The sequence below is a fragment of the Triturus cristatus genome, chromosome 5_1 (assembly GCF_964204655.1).
Source record: "Triturus cristatus chromosome 5_1, aTriCri1.1, whole genome shotgun sequence".
Classification (NCBI taxonomy): Eukaryota; Metazoa; Chordata; class Amphibia; order Caudata; family Salamandridae; genus Triturus; species Triturus cristatus.
In genome coordinates this window covers 539,465,831-539,488,462 of record NC_140587.1, presented here as the reverse complement: position 1 = coordinate 539,488,462, position 22,632 = coordinate 539,465,831, and positions in this window count along the sequence as shown.

Below are 22,632 nucleotides of genomic sequence, written 5' to 3'. Positions count from 1 at the left end.
AAAGAGGAAGGCTCAGGAAGAACTCACCACACTAGAGGTACAGATCCTCACACTGGAACAATGGAGCATGGGGCAGAAAGACTCCCAGGTCCAACGGCAGCTAACGGATGTGCAGCATCAATATAGAGCTTTGGCTCAGGAGGCCAAGGCGCAGGCCATGGCAACCCTGCATAGGCTGTATGATGTGGGGCACAAGTCGGGCAGGCTCTTGGCATGGCTTAGTCATAGAGGGGTGGAGGCCCGATGGGTAGTGAGTATTACAGCAAGGCACTTACCATCCAAGAGGCACGGGTCTCCAGGTTCGGAACCTGACCAATATGTTATTGGGAGGAACACAGACCTAAGGAGGTAATACAAGTTATGTATGAAAGCCCTCACTCACCAACCTGGTTGGTGACATGCTTCATCATCGGGCTCCACTGGGTATGGCCGAATGCCATCCCAGTGTGCTGCAACGCCAGGTTACTGCGGAGCGGGGTTTTGTGAGGTGACAGTGAATTTAAAATTCCCAATTAAGTCAAAAAGATTATTTAATAATTTTGCTAATTGGAAAAAATTAAAAGGGAGTGAGGGTCAAAAAAAAACCAGACCGGGTTCACTCCATGGCAGTCAACATGTTTCTGCCTTCATGTGTGTTCAACAGGCTTTCATCAGGAACAGAGTGGAAGTGTGGGAGCCCCGGTGGTATGAACGCGCTAAGGTTCACCCTACCGTGGGCTGCTGTGTGAAAAAAATATATATACACAGTGCAAAATCCGCCAAGTAATATCGTGGTGGAGAGAATCGAGTTTATTCTATAATAAGAAAAGACATACAAACACAAGACAAAACATAAAAGAATTGTAAATGTGCGTGGTCAGTTCGTTATAAAGCGCCACAGCTACAGGCTCGAACATAGTGCATGGATGGGGCTGTGCCAGTAATAAGTACCTCAGGTGCAAAAGTTGTGCTGACCGTGCACCTAGGATTAGCCAGATACTGGTGTCAGGGAAGTAAAACAGGACTTCACCTGAATAGCGTGACTAGTACTGTATATCGAAACATACGTGGAGTCTAGATGCTACTTGAGAATCTAAAACAAATGTGGTCCGGGAAGTAATTAAGCGTGGCCCGTGTGTCATTCCTGGGAAACAGAAATGCAGGAGGGTAGAGAAAGATTCTTACTGTGAGGCAAGACCGTTCGTCGCCTCAGGGATCCCGGGGTGGGGGTGGGAGCAATATGGCACACCCTGGAGAGGGAAAGAAAGGAGAAACGGCCACGAGCGGCTGGGTAACACGCACGCTGACCGTAATGAGCTGAAAACAACACAATAAAGAGGAGGGGGGCGGGAAGTTCACTTACGCCCTCGCTGCTCGGCACCCGTTAGGAAGCTGCAATGCCTCAAGCCACCGGGTCCAGGAAGTGAGGAGACCTGAAGCGGGGCACATATAAAAGAAAAGAAAACCTCGATGGGTAGGGAGAGAAAAGTAAGCCCATCAGTGACAGGGCGAAACATCCAAAGCTGTACTGTGATTGGCTGGGCCCCAGCCAATGGGATGTGTGGAAAGAGAAAGTTAACCAGGGAGGCTCGACCGCTGGTTCCTTGAAAAAAGTCTTCAACGAAAACTTTATTCGGTGTTGGGAGAACGAACGTGGTACTCACAAGCGTCACTAGGAACGTGAACCTGGGTGGAGGGAAACTAGTTGCAGAGAAAGGGAACACAGACGGGAAAGCAGTGGAACATGAGCTAAGTGCTCCAATGTAAGTGAAATGTCAATGGCAATGCGGGAGACAGAGTGTGCAGGTCTCGCTGCATGCAATGTAGGAAACCTCAAAATGCAAGGCTCAGCTGATCGGGTGAAGGGGTCCAACACAAATAAGGACATAGAAGGACTATGTACTCGGTGGATATGTTGTGGAACCACAACAAGTGACCGTATAAGGGCAAGCCAAATTCAGAAAAAAGCCTATGCGGACTATAGATACACTATAAGTGATGCAATCATGAGTAAATGCTTATAGTATGTTGACCCAGGGTATATTATCATTGAGACCCACGAGGTTGGTGCCCAGACGGTAAACCCATCTTTGTTCCTTCTCGAAAAGGATTTTTTGAGTGTTTCTGTGTGTTGTGATCTCCTCAATTATCGTCCAGTTTAGGTCATTAGTGGTATGGTTGACAGACAGGAAATGTTCACTTAGTTTGGTAGTGACTCGTTTACACCTAATATTAGGTGTAAACGAGTCACTACCAAACTGGGTCAACATACTATAAGCATTCCTACATTGCATGCAGCGAGACCTGCACACTCTGTCTCCCGCATTGCCATTGACATGTCTCTTACATTGGAGCACTTAGCTCATGTTCCACTGCTTTCCCGTCTGTGTTCCCTTTCTCTGCAACTAGTTTCCCTCCACCCAGGTTCACGTTCCTAGTGACGCTTGTGAGTACCACGTTCGTTCTCCCAACACCGAATAAAGTTTTCGTTGAAGACTTTTTTCAAGGAACCAGCGGTCGAGCCTCCCTGGTTAACTTTCTCTTTCCACACATCCCATTGGCTGGGGCCCAGCCAATCACAGTACAGCTTTGGATGTTTTGCCCTGTCACTGATGGGCTTCCTTTTCTCTCCCTACCCATCGAGGTTTTCTTTTCTTTTATATGTGCCCCGCTTCAGGTCTCCTCACTTCCTGGACCCGGTGGCTTGAGGCATTGCAGGTTCCTAACGGGTGCCGAGCAGCGAGGGCGTAAGTGAACTTCTCGCCCCCCTCCTCTTTATTGTGTTGTTTTCAGCTCATTACGGTCAGCGTGCGTGTTACCCAGCCGCTCGTGGCCGTTTCTCCTTTCTTTCCCTCTCCAGGGTGTGCCATATTTCTCCCACCCCCACCCCGGGATCCCTGAGGCGACGAACGGTCTTGCCTCACAGTCAGAATCTTTCTCTACCCTCCTGCATTTCTGTTACCCAGGAATGACACACGGGCCACGCTTAATTACTTCCCGGACCACATTTGTTTTAGATTCTCACGTAGCATCTAGACTCCACGTATGTTTCGATATACAGTACTAGTCACGCTATTCAGGTGAAGTCCTGTTTTACTTCCCTAACACCAGTATCTGGCTAATCCTAGGTGCACGGTCAGCACAACTTTTGCACCTGAGGTACTTATTACTGGCACAGCCCCATCCATGCACTATGTTCGAGCCTGTAGCTGTGGCGCTTTATAACGAACTGACCACGCACATTTACAATTCTTTTATGTTTTGTCTTGTGTTTGTATGTCTTTTCTTATTATAGAATAAACTCGTTTCTCTCCACCACGATATTACTTGGCGGATTTTGCACTGTGTATATATATTTTTTTCACACAGCAGCCCACGGTAGGGTGAACCTTAGCGCGTTCATACCACCGGGGCTCCCACACTTCCACTCTGGTCCTGATGAAAGCCTGTTGAACACACATGAAGGCAGAAACATGTTGACCGCCATGGAGTGAACCCGGTCTGTTATTTTTTTGACCCTCACTCCCTTTTAATTTTTTCCAATTAGCAAAATTATTAAATAATCTTTTTGACTTAATTGGGAATTTTAAATTCACTGTCACCTCACAAAACCCCGCTCCGCAGTAACCTGGCGTTGCAGCACACTGGGATGGCATTCGGCCATACCCAGTGGAGCCCGATGATGAAGCATGTCACCAACCAGGTTGGTGAGTGAGGGCTTTCATACATAACTTGTATTACCTCCTTAGGTCTGTGTTCCTCCCAATAACATATTGGTCAGGTTCCGAACCTGGAGACCCGTGCCTCTTGGATGGTAAGTGCCTTGTTGACACTACACTGACTTCGTTGGTTTGTAGCCTTTCCCTTGAGGGGACTAGTCGTGTTATTACCCTTCCTCTTCTGTTGTTGATTTATATAGTGAGTATTACAGACACTCAGGGGATCACACAGACGCGGGATAAGCAGATAGTGCAGACTTTTGCATCCCACTATCAGGCCAGGCCCCGGAGTACACCCTCGGCTATTGCGGAGTATTTGGCAGAGATTCACACGCCATTACTGGATGAGACTGACAGGGAAGGGCTAGACTCGGACATCACTTTTGACAAAATAACATTTTGGCTATAGCCAGATTCCCCCCTGGGAAGTCCCCGGGTCCCAAAGGCCTGCCTGCGGAACTTTATAAGAAGTGCATAGATTTCTTTAGCCCCCACCTACTGAATCTTTTTCAGGATGCATCTCAAGAGAAGACCCTGCCCTTTGACCTGCGCATGGCCACGATCATCCCTATTCATAAGCAGGGAAAGCCCCCTAATGACTGTACGTCATATCGCCCAATATCCCTTCTTAATATAGAGGTGAAAATACTGGCTACGATCCTCGCCATGAGGCTCCGTCAGGTGATCACAACATTAGTACATCAAGATCAGACGGGTTTCCTGCCTGGCCGGGCGACTCGCCTGAATCTGCGTAGAACCCATAATTGGCAAATGGAAGTCCAGGATCGAGAGACCCCATACCTACTCCTGTAATTAGACGCGGAAAAGGCATTTGATGCGGTCCACTGGCCCTTCTTGGAGGCCACCCTGGCCAAATTCGGTATCTGCCCCAATTTCCAGAAATGGGTAGGACTCCTGTACAGGGACCCCCGAGCGGAGGTTAGCGTCAATGGTCAGACTTCTGATGACTTCCCTATCAGATGAGGTACCCGTCTGGGCTGCCCTCTTTCCCCACTGCTCTTCACTCTCACAATCAAAATGGTAGCTTGTGCGATTCAACAGTGCCCGGATATTCGGGGGTTCCGCGTTAAACCGGGGGACACGTGGGTGGAAAAGATTTCGGTATATGCGGACGATATCCTTCTGTATGTTACGCACCCAGACACCACGATCCCCACCCTGTTTCCACCATGGATGTTTATGGGACCCACTCGGGGTACACCATCAACTGGCATAAGTCCGTCATATTTAGCCCGGGTACCCTGTCCATCTGGCCTGCCCTCCCTGGTGCTTTCCTGATAGCTTATTATGGTTTACATACTTAGGGATTTACCTCACTACAGATAAGAACCTCCACTTCCAGAGAAACATCAAACGAGTACTCACCAACTTTGCAGAAGACGCAAAGAGATGGAAATCTCTCCCTCTCACTATTCTAGGTCAGGCTGCCATGTTCAAAATGATCACTCTGCCTCGCTTCCTATATGCACTACAAAATGCGTATTTCCCCCTGTCGAGACTAACTTTCCGAGTGACTGAAGTGGAATTGTGCTCCCTCCTATGGCTGGAGAAACAACCAAGGATTGCTATGACCACGCTACAAATCAATCAATATAATGGGGGCATCTTGCTGCCAGACATAGAGGCCTACTATTGGGCTTAACACCTAACCCCAGTGAATGACTGGATACACGCCACGTCAGACCATCCCACCTACAAACTGAAGAGGGAAACCATGGCGGGACGCACCTGCTTGCATTATCTCTACGGGAGACGGGGTAAAGGGAGTCTTCTCCCAGCTACCCAAGCCACGATATCAGTATGGGAGAGAGCAACAAAAGCACTGGGATGGGATCGCAAACCCTCTAAACCAACTATGTTGGCCCTGGTGTTAACGAAAAAACACTAAACTTTAAATAATAATGCACCAGACAGGCTGGGTCAGCTGGGGGAGACCTGGGAACAGAACGTAGGCGTCCTTGAAAACATAGATTGGGAAGCAGCGTTGATGCACCACAGGGAGGTGGCTATTAAGTCTCGTCTCCGCCTCATCGAATATAAAATACTCCACAGAGTCTCCTATGATAGGGCCAGACTTTTCCGAATGGGCCGAGCCAGAGACCCTAGTTGTCAGAGATGTTGCTATGAGAGTGGGATTTTGATCACATCATTTGGGACTGCACTGAGATACAGGCCTACTAGGGGCAGGTATTGGGGGAACTGAGCAAGGTCCTAGAATCACCTATCCCCTTGGACCCTAAATTTATACTTTCGACTTGAGCAGACCGCACCTTATTTTTACTATGTTGGCCCTGGTGTTAGCGAAAAGAGACGTAGCACGAACCTGGGGGGCTGCAGCCGCTCCCCTGCTCCGTGACTGGAAAGCAGGGATGGATATGTACATGGGGCAGAAAGGGTCACCTATAAGGCGAGGGGTTGCCCGAAGAAAGTCCGCAGGGTGTGGGGCAAATGGAGGGTGTATTATGGCCTAGATGGGGGGTTGGGAACTGGTTATTAGGCCTTTTGAGGAGCCTTTCCTTCCATTCTGTACATCAGCTTCGGCCCCCTAGCCTTCAAACATCCCAGGCGAGGAGGGGCCTGGTTATACGACAATGGGGATATGTGAACGGGCAGAACTGGATTCTTCCAGATGTAAGGGATTATGATGCTGGATTGTATGATGCAAGACCGAAATATGTATGTCACTGCAGGACTGTAATTGATCTTTTGTTGAATTCTTTTGTTTTCTGTAATTGGCAAAATGCGAATAAAAACATTAAAATAAAAAATAAAAGACTGATTTGCATATGGTTGGGTACCAATCGAAATGGTACGGAGAGCAAACAAATGATGGATTTAACCCAGATCTGTGACTTAGCGGCTAAAATTTCAACTCTCAAGAAGGTTGTTTAGATCAAAATAGTTTCTTTTGAATATAATTGCAGGGTTAATTATTCTAACAGTCCAAATGTATAATATTTCGTTTAGTCATAATAATTGTGAGGATTTGGGTGTATTATATGGTATGGCTGTGAGTCCTTACCATGGAATACACTCACACAAACTGTCTTGGTCCAGTCAGGCTCATTTGTCCAACCTTAAGCTCAACTGTGGTAATGTGAGCATTGGCTCAGAATGCCCAGACATTGGAATGTGTGATGAGGTCATGAGGGCACTGCATTCCGATTGTAAGCACTGCATTCCGATTGTAAGCAGTTGGTCCAGGGCCCCTTCATGGTGAGACTTATCCTCTCCATTAAACATCCTCACACCTTCACAGACTGCTTGGAGTCATCTTTATCAAATCAACCCTGGCGAACTATGGCTTTGAGCAGCAAGGCTAGAACAAATTAACTAGTGTATAGCATTTAACAGTACCAAACAACAAAATAAAAAATCCGCACAACATGAAAGAAATATTACACCAATGTATAAAGATAGATTATATTTTTATGGATTTTTAGAGTCCAAGATTAGCAAAATCCACCTTAGGGTTCCAGAAATTCAGATTTGTAAAGAACACGTAATCGTTAATTCTACAGCAAACATGCACTGGTAACTGTAAACTTTGTAAACGTTTGACATTTTTTAAAAGTTAGTTCGGCTACACCAGACCACATCCAACATGGAGAAGGTCTGGGGGGCAATGGGGTAGATTTGGATGGTTACCTGGCCATCAGAGTATTTTCCATTCTAGTTTCAAACTTTAAAGCATGACAGCTGTAGACTTCAATGGAATGGTCTTGATGCTACTGATGAAGGAGATGAAGATGCTCAAAGATGCTCGGGGTGCTCTGTGGTCGATGGGGGGGGGCCTTTGAGGGTATTCGCTGATCCACGGGACAGGTGGGGTGACTATGGACACAGAGGCTGGGGTCACTTGAAGTCCTCTTTGAGACTTTAGAAGGCCAGAAACACCTGGGCTACTAACCTCTATCCCCTGCCCTCCCCCAGTGATATCCTTTAGTGGGGGCTGGTGTCCCTCTTGGGCAACCAATATGGACTCGAACAGCACTCCCAAGTCTGGCTGACTCATGTGCAACTTATGAGCTTTGCAGATTGGCCTCTTTGGGTGTCCAGAGGCAGTCAGTAGAGATTCTTCCGTAGTGACTACCAGCTTGCCAATGTGTGCTAATTCGGCTGTACTGACCCTGGTGTGGGCTCCAGAGGGTCGGTCCATTGTTCCTTTGATTCACTCCTTTGGTCTGGGGCATGATTTTTTCCTGAGCCAGGAGCCACAGGCACAGTCCTCTCATTGCTAACCCAAGGTGCAGCAGGTGCAATCCAGCAGACGGTGCAGCCTCACTTTGTGCAGTCCAGGGGTCCGCAGGGAAGTACTTCTTCGGTCCTTATTCCAGTTCCAATGTGCTCCAAGGGTCAGGGTGCCAGGGATGCTATATTTATTCCCAGAAAGTGCCCTGGGAGATGATGGGGTCACTAACCAATGATCTACCAGGTCCTCTCCATCTTGGTGATAACTTTACAGCTGTGTGTGGAAACTGGTAATCCTAGAGAATACAAATCTGCCCACTCTAAAAATGTTGGGACCCTTCCTCGGATGTTCGGTGCTTGGTAACCTACCTTAGCGGAATAGCTACTTGTGGTAAAACCGGTTTGGGCAAGGGTCAGGTTTAATGTGACGATTAACTTGAAACCTTACAGTTCCCACCTAGGTAGTCCCATTCAGAAGTTAGCCGGGTTGAGGGGTCAGCTGGTAACCCTGTGTTAGTTAATGGGGCTCATAGCCCTTCCACAGCAAAATGACAATTTAGAAGTGTTGCTGTTACTACATATATAAAAAAACATGTCCTACATAATGATATCAGGTCCCTGACTTAGGACTCAATAAGCCTTCCTTAGGGTAGACATACATATATTGCTAAGGGAAATGGGGGCATTGCCATTAGTTTAAATGGCAAAGTTGAGCTAGCAGTGTTACCACTGCCCTTCCAGTCTGCAGTGGCAATCTGGGGGCGATGTTGTTCATTGTCACACGCAGACTGGCACAAGCAGTGCTGCAGGCCTGGGTGGACACTCTGCCTTATATGCCCTGAGTACTCAGAATACCTAGGGACTTATAAGTAAGTCAGTCCTTGCCAACTGGGGATTTTCAACTTGACATGCAGTTTGTAATGGCTCAGAGGACTGGCACTAAGGTCTGATTAGCAGGCCTTAGTGCACTCTCAGAGTCGATTAACCAGTAGCATTAATCTAAAAATGTGGGGGTAAACATGCAAAAGGAGGCAATTTCTTACAATAATACACATCCAGTCAAGAATATTATTAACAATATATTATCTTTATATCAGTGCTTAGAGACCACTTTGCAGTAGTATACACCTTGTAAATCATTTACTCACTCTCCTTGCTATGTCACATAGAATCTGTAAGAACTTGGCTTAATGCGTGAGGAAGGTGTGAGCCCCACTCAGACACCTACCGCAATTATTGTCAGAGTGAACCACAAAAGTCACTAAATTAACCTGTGGTTAGCTCTGTGGTAGCTTGGCACAAAGCGTGAGGCTTAACTTAGAGACAATGTATACAGTATTTATGCAGCACATAAACAGTAATAAAGAAAAAACACCACACAAGAAAAATCCCAAGTCAATTTAGAAAAATAGAGTCAGGTTTAATACATAAAATAATACCTGAACTACAAGACACCAATCAGTAGAACTGGAGATCTGCAAATTTAAAGCTTGTAGGGAAAATAGCACCTAATAGCACAAAGTGCTCTCATGGCTACATGGTGGCTACATGGTGACTAGAATGTCACAGGTTCAGGTCCACTGTAGTGGAGCACGTGTTGGATATAGGGACCATGTTACCCATACTGTAAGGTTTCCTTCAAAGTCAGGCGCAAAGAGATCCCTGCACGGTGGAGGAGACCGCGATGAGAAGGCTGAGTGTTGCGTTCGGTTGCCATTCTAGCATGACAAGCAGATCATGTGTTGTGGATGGTTATACTGCAGCGCAGATAGCTGGTCAGGTGTCGCGATCAGTCGCTGTTGCTACACATTGGTGGGCGTTGCAAGCTTTCATTGCTGTAGCGTGAAGAGTAGGTTTCACATTGCCAGTCACCGCGTACTGTCGCAGGTTTCACTGAAGCCACATGTTGCCGAGGGCGGCAGAGTCCTGGTAAGAGCAGACACATTCATGCTCGCGAGGAGCCAAAACCTTAGGATTTTTACCTCTTCTTCAGGAGGAGTACACTCTGATGCCAGGATCTTTGGAGGCACCTCCTGGGGATTAGGGACTCACTCCAGCAGAGGCTAACATGGCTCAGGCATGCCCAGTTGCAGGTCCAGCCAGACATAGATGCAGCAGGTCAGCTGGGCGGTTGCAGGGAGGCCACTGAAGCTTGTTGTGTTCCTGTAGCTCACATATGAGGTCAGCCAAATTACCCTTTGCATCACTCTGGTTAGCCTGGAATGAAGGCAAGAAGGTCCAATCTTTCTACTCAGACAGGAAGGCAGTCCTTCAAGCAGAAGGGCAGTCCTCTGGCAGCAGGGCAATCCTTGTTCGGTAACTTCCACAGGTCCAGGATTGTTCTGAAGAATGCTTCTGGATGTACAATATTTATACCTGGTGCTAGGCTTGTTGTAGGGGGGCCTCACTGTCCTACCCAAGAATCTGGTTCTGGACAGTTCTTCCCCTTCCCCTGTCAAGGCTCCAAACTAACTGGGGGTGTCAAAAAGCAGGACAGACCTAGTGTCTTTTTCCTTTGTGTGCAGGACAGAAGACCCTTTGAAATGTAAGTGGGGCTGGGTACATCCACTCCCCAGTCATCCTGCAAGGATAGGCCATCCTGTCCACACCTTCAGCCCTATTTGTGTCACTGCCAGGGACTAATTTACAGACTCCAGTAGAAGAGCCATTCAGAGACATGTGACCAGGAAACTCGCAGCAAGCACAAATGTTTGGGACAAGAAAAGGCCAACTTTCGAAAACTAGCATTTTCCTAATTCAAACTTAAAATCCGACTTTACAAATAAAGAGTATTTTAACCCCTTCGCCGCGGCAGGACTTCCGCCGCGGCGCTGGGGGGGGGTTTGGGGGCAGCGCGGTGGCGCTGTGCTCGTGACGGAACCACTCCGTCACGAGCCATGGTTGAGCTGTGCTCATGACGGAGTGGATCCGTCACGTCTCCGCCCACTGCGCTAATCGCCCGCACTGGCGGGGAATTAGCGCCACGTGGGCGGAGCGGCTGCCAACGGCCACAGCATGACGGAATCACTCCGTCATGAGCACAGCGCAACCGTGGCTCATGACGGAGTGGTTCCGTCATGAGCGGGGAAGGGGTTAAATGACAATTCATCTGAATGTAAACAGCATATCTCTATCTGCTCCGAGTTCAAAGGTAGTTCTTACTAAATGTACTAAGGAAACTCCCTGGGAGAGATAGGCCCTACAACAGTGGAAAACAATTTTTGACGTTTTTTTCTGCCAGAACATGTAGGACTTAAGTACACATTTTTTACTTTTTAAATGCAATGCACCATGTCCTATGAGCCTATAGGGCCTACCTTAGGGATGACTCATGAATATTAAAAAGGAAGGTTTAAAACTGCACTACAGGCTGCAGTGGCAGGCCTTAGGCATATTGTGAAAAGGCTGCTTTAGTTGGTGACACAATGAGTGCTATAGGCCCACTAGTAGCATTTAATTTAAGGCCCTGTGTAAATGAAGTATCACTTCACTAGGGACTTACAAGTATATGAAATCGGCAATTGGGTGTAAGCCAATTCACCTTGTTTAAAAGAGAGAGCATAAGCACCGTAGTACTGGTTAGCAGTAGTAAAGTTCACAGAGTCATCTATACAATCAATAAAGAAATGTTCCCTATGTGGAATTATTATGATTGAAATGGAATTGTAGTGATGTCAAGATATATAATGAAGAAGAGTGACAAGCAATGAATCATTTTGTTCAGAGATGTTATCCCAGGAGACTCTTGAGAAGCCAAAAAGAAATTTGGGAAAGTTGAAAGAGAATCCCTGTTGAAAGACAAACGGAGTAGAAGAATAGGTGAGTCTGTTGAAAAGATGAGGTGCATAACCACTTTCAAAAGTGAACATAGGGCAATAGCAAGAATTTTTAAAAGTCAATGGAATATTTAAAAAAATGATAAGGATAATAATCAGCCTATTGGTGACTGTTCATTGATGATTTATGGTAAAGCAAGAACTTTCCAGATGATAAGTCCAAATGACACCATAAAATATGACAACAAGGAAACACAAAAAATGTGGCTACCAAATGAACCTGAAGGGCGTTACAAATGTCAAAGCTGTAACTGTTGTAAATATGCTCCAAATAGAATTCAGGTTTTAACTCTTCAAAGGAATATAGGATAAAGGCATTTGTAAATTCCAAAACAGAATTTTGTGTCTATTTATTTCAATGCATCTGTGATGAGTTTTACTTTGGCTCCAGAGTTAGAAAGTTGAAAACCAGGTGGCAAGAATATGTAAGACCAATCAAAAATAAGGACATAAACTCATCCATTGCACAACATTTCAATGCAGTACATGGCATTGCTTATCAGGTTTTGGGGTACTGAGCATGTTCTAGGCAACAGAAGAGGTGGAGATCAATCAAAAACTTTCCACACCAGGGAAGTTTGGTGGATTGCTAAATTAGATGCTATCGAATATGGTCTTAGTGTTGAAAATTAATTCTGGCAAATTGTTAGACCCGGGATCCTTGGTTGGCTGAGGTGGGTACCTTAGGCCAAGTAGGGACCCGCATTCCAATGTCAGGGAAAGGAAGGTCACTTTCTTGGATAGCCCGCTCACCCCCTCGGTAGCTTGGCATGAGCAGTCAGGCTTATCTTCAAGGCAAATGTGTAAATTATTCGCAACCACGCTCACAATATTCCAATGATGACACCACAAAGAGACTCCACATGAGTTTTATAAAACAAGTATAAACTTTATGTAAAAAGATATACAATAAGACCACAAGATATAAAACCAACATATGAGGTTGTGTAATATTTCTCCTGGCCGGTTATTAGGCCAGCCAGCCCTTGTAAGTTCTGGCGATGTCAATGAGCACTTCTAAGCATTCTTCTGTACTCCTAATATCATGCCATACAGTTCATAATGCTAGAATCAGGCACTTTTGCAATGCAAAAATACTGTAATGCGTAACGTAGCAATCTGACACTGCAATGAAAAGAATGCAATGCGTAACGCAACAATCAGGCACTTTGCAAGGTAAACTAATGCAATGCGTAATACAACTACCAGATATGTCGTTCTGCAAAAATAAGGCAATGCATATACACTAATCAGGTAATTTGTTATGCAGGGATAATGCAATGCGCAATACGCTAATCAGGTAGTTTGTTATGCAGAAACAAGTCAATGTGTAATACGTCAATCAGGTAGTTAGTTATGCAGATAAAAATGCCATGCGTCATACACTAATCAGGTAGTTTGTTATGGAGGAATAATGCAATGCGTAATACTCTAATCAGGTACTCCGTTATGCAGAAATGATGCAATGTGCAATACAACAGTCAAGTACTCCGTTCTACAGAAATTGAATACTACGTAGTACACTCAGGCCCCGATCACCGGGCCTTAGGCAGTCTCTCCGCCTCCCTCTGGCCCCTGTACCTCCACTCCCTTGGCAATATGGGCCGCGATACGAGCTGAAGCAGAGCCTCACGCTGCCAACTCGAGAGAGAGACCAAGAGCGTCTCCATCCGAGCCCGCCCCAGGAGTCGACACATGTTACCTGGGGGGCGCAAACTCACTCTCCTCTCCTCATCCAGCGGCTGGGCCTTCAATGCAGCTTTGTGATATGGCAACGGCAGCTCGGACCGGCAACTCAGCTCCTCCAGGACTGCCGGTCCGGGCCGCCTCAGTTAAGAAGATCTCAGGCTGCCACAAAGCACACGCACACAGCATCGCTGAGTCTTCCTTCACTCCGGGTGCACTATCACTGGGCACTCCACACACAGGTCTCAGGCTGCACGAAGATTACGTGCACAGCATCGCTGAGACTCACTTTACACCGGTCCACACAATAACAAGGCAAATCCTCACGAAGGTCTCCCAGTGTACAACGCACCCGCTCACAGCGGCGATGAGACTCACTTAGATTCCGGTGCACACAATAACAAGGCAAATCCTCACAAAGGTCTCACGTTGCACAATGCACATGCACACAGTGTCGATGAGACTCACTTGGATTCCGGTGCACACGATCACTGGACAATCCTCACAAAGGGGTTCAGGCTGCCCAAAGCACACGCACACCGCATCGCTGATCCTTGCTTGGACTACAGGTGCCCACTATCACAGACCGATTCTCATGAAGGTCTCAGGCTGCACAAAGCACACTCACATAGCGTCGCTGAGACTCACTTGGAGTCCAGGCGCCCATGATCACAGGTCAGTTCTTACGAGGGTCTCAGACTGCAACAGGCAGGCTCACACAGTGCCGCTGAGACTCTCCTGGAACCTTTTTTGTTCCTGTGTTTCCGAACAGGGAGCCAGCTCACCTCAGGCCCTTGGGGATAAGTTACTTCAGGACAGAGCACACAGCAAAGTCCTTCAAGCAGGGGGACACAGCACACAGCAAAGTCCCTTTAGCCTTTCCTTGGTTGAAACAGCACACTGCAGGCCAGCCCCAGATCACACAGCAAGGGTCAGTCCTATCCTTCAGTCTCTTCAGTTGTTTTTTCCTTGGCAAAGGTCCTCTTGACCACAAAGTAGCTCCAGTCTTGTTCACACTTGATCAAGCCATTCACCAAAGTTCAGGGGCTTCAACTCACATAGTTATGCCCCTCAATGGCTTTGAAGTTTTTGTGTTTCAGGGGGCACCACTGACCCCTGTGCAAACCAGTTCTGGGTGCCTCCCTGCCAGTGACACCTTTCTTCCTTTGATTAGTGGGGGTCTGGATTCTCAATCACTCAGCAGAAGATGAGCCGATTGTTTTATAGCAGCAACCCAGGCCTCTTCACCTCTAGGGGCTTCTCCTCCCCCTACACTCCAGATGCAGGTCATGCTGTTGCTGTCTCACCTCCTCCCCTAGGTCAAGACATTCCCCAGATCCTATCGCTTTCAAATCCAGACAGTCAATCCACAGCCCGGCAGAGACACACAGAAATGTCAGAGCACAAATACTCAGCCTCTTCTAAAAGAGTGGCTTCTGAATACACAATGCAAGAACCACCTACACAAAAGATGTGTTATTGCATTGTGAGTTCAGGCATACTAAACTTCATGTTTCCATCTTAAGCCTTTGGGAAGATAGGCTGGAAAGCATACTACACAGCCTTCCCATTCTGTCCTATGGGCAAGATGGCCTATCAGTAGTGAAAAACGTAAATGGAGATTATTTCAATGTCAGGACATGACAAACACCTTAGTACATGTCCTACCTTTCACATGCACTGCACCCTGTCCAGGGGGTACCCTAGACCTACCATAGGGGTGTCTGATGTGCCTAGAAAGGGAAGGATGAGGTCTGGCAAGTGAGTGCACTTGATAGAACAACATGGCAGTTTAACAAACTGCGCGCATGCTCTGCAATGGCAGGCCTGAGTTCCCTTTTTAAGGCTACTTGTGTGGGTGGCACAAATAGTGCTGCAGGCCCACTAGTAGCAGTTGCATTACCAGCCCTGGCACACATAGTGCACTGTACTAGGGACTTTACTAGTAAGGCAAACATGCCAATCATGGACAACCAATTACCATTCCTTTATACAGGGAACACTTACACTTTGACACTGTTTAGCAGTGGCAAAGTGTCCAAAGCATCTAAGTTGGTAACACCATGTCAGAAAAAAGCTCTAGGGGGAAAGCACAAAGTTTAGGGACTTTAGCCATAAAGGGCCAAGTCCTACACAGATACTATAACAAAATAATAGGGATGAAGTTTTCAGGCAATTATTTAAGAGACTTGTGACTCTCAGGGGCAGCTTTTCAATCATTTTGCTCTGGGTTACTATCACAAAAATAACACTAACCAGCACAAAATGTTTTTACCTATTTACTTTCCACTGCAAAACTTGTTTTGTATTGGAGAGTACCCTAAAAGTAATGCGAAGGGGCATGAAGCACTGCTTTTTTTTTTACTTAGCACCAAGGGGGCGAGACATGGGTGGTACATGGGCATTCCCATGTAACCACTCATGCCTTTTGTCGCAAAACCCTATCTGCAAACAAGTGTAGACCGGGTTTAGCACCGAAAGTTAACACCATCTGAAAGGAAGCGTTAAGCGGAGACATTTTTAATTTCTCCTTTCTTTTCCTGCTTTGCATGCGTGCTGCACTGTGCAGCACACATACAAAGTGAGAAAAGTGTTTTTATTTGTCTAGGCATAGTTTTTTGTACATGAAGGTTACCCTTCTTGTACAAAACCTATGCTAGCCTCAGGCACGCACCTTAGCGCTATGGCTCTAAGGCTTGTTCTTGGTGCAGCTGAAATCAGCACCGGCAATAGGGAGAGAGGAGGAGAGAGCCATATCTCTGTGGAAATAGAGCTCTCCTACTTTGTCCCTGTCACACAATGCAGCACAGCACTTTTGGCTGCTGCACTGCGTTCCATGACGTCTTTGAATATCTGCCCCATAGATGCTTTTCCAGAGTGCCTGTCTGCCTGCAAGAGACATTTATAAGAACAATTCCCAACCCTGTCCTGAAAATCAATCTTTAGCGCTTTTCTTCAGAACTAGTAGTGCCAGTTGTCTGCCCTGAAGTCCACAAAAGTAGATAGACCACTCTTATGAAAAGTAAAGTTTTGCTTAATGAATTTGCTCTAAGATGTCTGGGTGCCATAGAGCTGTGAAAAGCCTGCCTGATTAAAGGTGTTGCCCTAAGGAGTCTGTGAACCTCATTGGATCAGCCACAAAAGGACAGATGAGTTTAGTATAGCACATGAGATGTACCGACATTTGGACCTATAAGATTAGATCAGTGATATCATGGGTAATTTGATTTGGATGATGAGGATATGAAACTCCTGATTATCTTATACAAATTTCCAGATCACTGACCCAATATTGAGAGTAATATCGTGCAACTAAAACATTGTGCCAAAAATATAATTTACAAAAATATTGTCTCCATGTATTTATAATGGTAAGCACAAAAAATCAGGAAAAACATTGTTGACACTAATATTGTCTAAAAATATACAAAAATGTAGATTTTTTTAACAAAAATAGATTAAAGTAGTAAATGATATACATGGCTCATAAGTGTGTGTATGGATACCCGTCATGGGCCCAGTGCAATTTCAAAAGTGAAAAAATTAAGGCAAGTGCTGCACAGTAAACAAACAGCCGTGAACACTCAGGCCCGAGGCCAGTGACAAGGAGGTCAGTTGGCTGTACGAAAGAATAACATGCAGTTATGTTAAAGTGCCTATGAGATCATATTGCATCCCCGTATGTAAATGACAGACCTGGGTGCAGTATAAAAAGGCAGTAAGGCAATGACTCTTGGATGCTAAAGCATGCCTTAGAAGAACCAAGCCGGAAATGTAACTCAAATCATGCCCTAGTAGGCAAAGCTAAAGAGAAACACCCAAAAGACAAACAGACGGCTGAGCTGAGGTAAAATGCAAATGTAATTATTATATACATCAGATCCTCTAATACATGTGACAGGCCTGGGTGCTGCATAAAGATAATAAGGCTCAGGAAATGAAAAGGAATGCTATTGAAATAGGTCATAACATTGTAATGCAAATCATGCCCAAGTGGACAGTAGCTAAAAGAAAACATCCAATTGATGATCAACTGCATCGGCAAATAATACTTAAAATTCAAACACTAGAAATGTCCATATATGTTTTACTGTTCAACAGCTAAAAGACAAAGTGCCAGAAAAAAGTGCACAAAACATGCTCAAATCCTTATCTGTGAAGAATGTGTCACCCAACCAGTGTAGGTAAAGAAAGGGTAGGGGAACCCATCCAGATGCTTTTAAAGGGTCATAATCGAGGACCCTTTACTTTTCTCCTGAAATAAAAGCGCAACTGCAATACAGAGGAACCGTACTTAGCTGAAGAACTAGTTATGATTAACACATTCAAAGAAAGAGGTTATCCTGTTTGGGTCCTAAAAAAAGCCATCGACAAAACCAGGAATGTGACTAGAGAAGAAACCCTGTTTGACAACATCCCCGACAATGAGACTGACACAGAGACGGATCCCAGTGTCATTATGACATACAACAACAATTACAAAGACATTTGTTAATTTTTGACTAAAAACTGGAATATGCTGAAGAGTGACCATATCATAGGACGTACCATCGACGAGAGATCTATGGTTACCCATAGAAAGGACCACAGGCTGAGGGACATACTAGTCTACAGTGACATTACTCCCAAAAGACAAGCCAGTGAAAACAGTCACCACGGCTTTTTTCAATGTGGCCATTGTAAAGCTTGCAGGAAAAGCACTATGTGTAAAGAGTATTCTTTAGCCAGATTAGGGCAAACAAGAACGATTTCACAGTTTCTCACGTGTAGCTCCACGTTTGTGATATACATGCTCGAATGTCTCGGCCTGCTTAGATATGTAGGCAGTACCACGCTGATGGTCAAGAAAAGAGTAGTCAAACACATGAGGGCATCACCATTAAGGTCCCTAACTACCATGTAGCTAGTTACTTCCAAGTGATGCATTACTCAGATAGCTCTTTGCTTTCTCACTTTGTCACAGATACCTCATAACACCAGGGGCAGCGACAGAACCTTAAGATTTAGGAAAAGAGAATTCAAATACATCCTTCGCTTGAAGACCAGAAGTCCAGCTGGACATAATCTTGATGAGGAACTTGAGTGCATTTACATGATTATTAGAATGTTCCCCTATGACAAAGTATTTTTGTGTAATTCTGTTATTTTGTGATTGATTTTGATCTGTTTTCCTGAGCAATCTTGTGAGACTTTCTAGAGTTCTTTCCTTTGCAATTCTATGTCTAATCTTTACTTTCTTTTCTTTTCCTACCCCGTCACCTCTCTCCCCATATTCCTCCCTATCCCTTTCATCCTGTCAGATATTCATCCATGTGATTGCATGAAATAATAAAACAACTAGAGTGTATCTTATAGATTTTAACTATGCTATTTTTGTTTTATTTCAGGATGGAAGGAAGGGGTCTCCGATTATGACACTTGGAAAGCATCTGGAAGGGTTCCTCTACCATTTCTTCACCTACACCGGTTGGGTGACACATTCTTCAATGATAAGGACTTTCTTCTTGCACTATGTCTTTTGGCTCTTGTGTTGTATAACGTAGATGGACATTTTTAGTGTTGGAATTCTAAGTGTTATTTTGCCTATGCGTTGATCATCAAATGGAGTTTTTCTGTAGCTACTGCCCACTTGGGCATGATTTGCATTATAATATTATTGCCTGGTTAAATAGCATACCTTTACATTCCCTGAGTTCTTGCCTTATTGTCTTCATACAGCACCCAGGCCTGTCACATTTGTGGACATGATGTACATAATGATTACTTTTGCATGTTACCTCAGCTAAGCTGACTGTTCGTTGTAGCTTTGTCCACTTGGGCATGATTTGTGTTACATTTCCAGCTGGGATCTAAGGCATGCTTTGGCATCCATGAGTCCTTGCCATACTGTCTTTTCATACTGCATCTTGGTCTGTCATTTGTATACATCATTTGTACATGGGGACACAATATGAACACATTGTCACTTTAACAGAGCTATATGTTATTCTTCCATACACCCAACCACTCTATCCAGCACCTTGTGGCTGGCCTCAGGCCTGAGTGTTCTTTGACTGCTTGTTTACTGTGCAGCACTTGCCTTAATATTTAAATTTTTTAATGTGCATTTAACTTTTGAAATTGCACTTGGCTCACATTGGGCAGCCACACACACACTTATGAGCCATGTCAAGGGTTTGCACTTTTAAAGCCTATGACTATGACATTTACACTGTCTTGGCTGTGATTTGTAGCTTCAATATCAATGTATTTTACATTACATCATCATTATACATGCCAGTGTACACATGAACTGGCTGTATGTCCTTTGTCTATGTCCATGTATGATCGCATGTCTAACGACATGACTCAGTGACCCCTTATGCGATCATGACCGTCCTAAGGTCATAATGCTTCATGAAAATACAAGACAAATAAATTGTTTTTCAAAACCTCATGAAGTCGCCCTGAGCATGCATTTATATGTGGAACTTGTGTGTGAGATATATTTACATATAAAACCACCAAAAGTCTTCGTCAGTGCCGAGAAGTGCATGTGCACAGAGACGTTTTAAGGCATGGGCAATGTGGGTTGTGGCCCAGGGCCCCAGCCTTTGAGGGCCAGCTCTGTTCTGGAGAGAGTCTAGCCCTGATGATCTTGAATAATTCCTAAACAGAAGGTTTTAAAAACTGTTATTCTCTTAATTTAATTTTAATGTGGACGATGTGTGAGTGTCTATTACAGACATTTTGTAAAGAAATGTTGTGTTTATGTTTCATGCAACTTCCTTTAAAAAAGTTCTTTTTAAATCAAAGGAGGACCTCACACATGAGAAATGGGTTGAGTATCACAGAGATTATTGCAGTAATATTAGTAAACTGCTGCTGTGTTACAATATTGAAAACACACGTCACTATCCCGGAGTATTAGATGTAAACACATTTAGAATTTGGACTAGTGTTCATGAGCACTGTCAGTGGCCTGGCCAAAGAGGGCATGAAAGAGCCAGAATTGGATCATACATTCAATCCTATTCTGAACAGGGGCCCCATAAAATACATTTGGCCCAGGTCCCCCAAAATCCTTAAGATGTCCTACATGTGCACTCCAGTAGAGTGTGATTCAGTAATCGTTTTTAAGCAAAAGAGCTCCCAAGCGTTTCGACAACTCCAGTTGTCTTGATCACGGGATAACAATAGTGAGTCAAGATGGACATTTAAACATAGTATCAAACAGTAAAACCAAAAAATGTAGGTAAGGGGCATCTAGGAAGGCTTTGCAACATTACATCCAGCCCCCAAATTTGGGAAATTGCAATGAAATTTGAACACATAATATATGTATAAGCGTTCCACAGTTATGAATTCAAATAAGGCTTGAACAATCATAGCCACATGTTGTATTTGTTTTAAATTTGTGTAAACCGAAACATAAACAAAACAATTTCCAATTGGTGTTAGCGGCATCCAGATGAATATCACCCCAGTGGGCTTACTATCAGTCCTCTCATCAACGTGGGCATAATCACAGTAGTTGTGGCAAGTATCACAAGCATTTCCTGCACCAATTTCTCTGATAGATTTAATGACATCAATATACATACGCATGTAAAGGCTTGGTGGAGTCACAATGCTTTGTGAGGAGAAACGCCATAATGGAAGGACCCAAGTTGACAGGGTAATGCCAACAGACCCAGAGGTTTAACTAGACACATAGCCTGATCTTATACAAATTCATCAATATTTTCTCATTCATGTGGGGTTAAATATTCAAGGCCTTCTGCTGTTGTGATCCAATGAATATACAAATCGGATGGAGAACATGTGGTTTAAATAAAGCTCCAGTGGACAAACTTTCCTTACCACAGCAGCAAATGTCACAAAAGGGTCAAATTCAATTCAATTCAATTCAATAAACTTTATTCGGTCGTCAGCGCATAAAAGTACAAAGTGCGTATGTACAGCCCAATACAAATGTAAATATGTTAAAAGATCATCATAAGACATAAATAAACATCAAATTATCTTTAAAAACATAATACTTCACTTAAGTCTAAAACTGTACAATGATTACTTTTAAAAAACCGCTAGCTACTCAGTTTGAGATAACCAAAACATAAGTGCAGTAGATTATTTAAACTCTATTGATAGAAATTATATACATAGACTTTTACAGTAGTACTTCTGCTAGCACAAGGCACATAAAAATAAAGACCTGGATAATTGCTCAGTGGCTGAATTGTAAATCAATCTTGACCCTGCTCCAATGTTAAAAGACAGCTCGAACTGCCAAGCCAGGTCCTCCCAGTGCCAGTTTCACCCTAGTTATGGGTTAATCGGACAGGTATAGCTGGGTTCCAGTGTGCACTAGACCTACATCTGGGCATAGCCATTCCACTCAGGGCATTAAATCTATCATTTTGTTTTTATACTTTAGTATGTTACTGTAAGTGGGACAGGTATGCACAGGTGTGAGTCCCTTACACACTGTGTTACTGGAACAAAACTATACCTGGCTGATGAGCCCATAGCAAGGGGTAAACTGTTCCTGGGTTGCTTGTGTTCCAGTTCAGAGAGGACCTGACTTGGCAGTTCTGGTTGGACTGTTCCCATTGAAGCAGAGTCAAAACGGATTTGCATATAGCTGGATCCAAACTGAGGTGGCATTGTTTGCAAAATAACGATGAACTAGGATGTATCCCCAAGTAATTACCAGTAGCTGACATTAATCCACACATTCCATCCATCACTTTAGTAGCTTATGATAGAACTAGACATTGAGTATCTGACAATTATTAGGTGAAATAATGTGAATGAAGCGACCCCTCGCCCTACTCATCACAGGAGAACTGGGTGATGTAAAGTTAAGGGGCACATGACAGTATGCATGATGGATGCACAGAGCCATGAACAATTGAGGACAATGTACAATGAGGATACATGTTGATGTGCAATAATCAGCACTTAGTGATGGGGCAGCAAGTTGACATGTAATGTTATTGGCTCTTGCCAAAATTATCTTTAAGACAAAAAGCCAAAAAAGGGGACCTCTTTCTCCAGTATCCATCTCTATAGCGAGTGGCATTACTGAATTTTCAGAAGAAGCCCAAGAAGATTTCATTCCACAGCATCCATCTCCACAGGAAGTAACATCACTTTGCTACCCAGACTCCATATCTTCAGGAAGTGACATCAGTTCCTGCCTTCTCCATACTTCAATC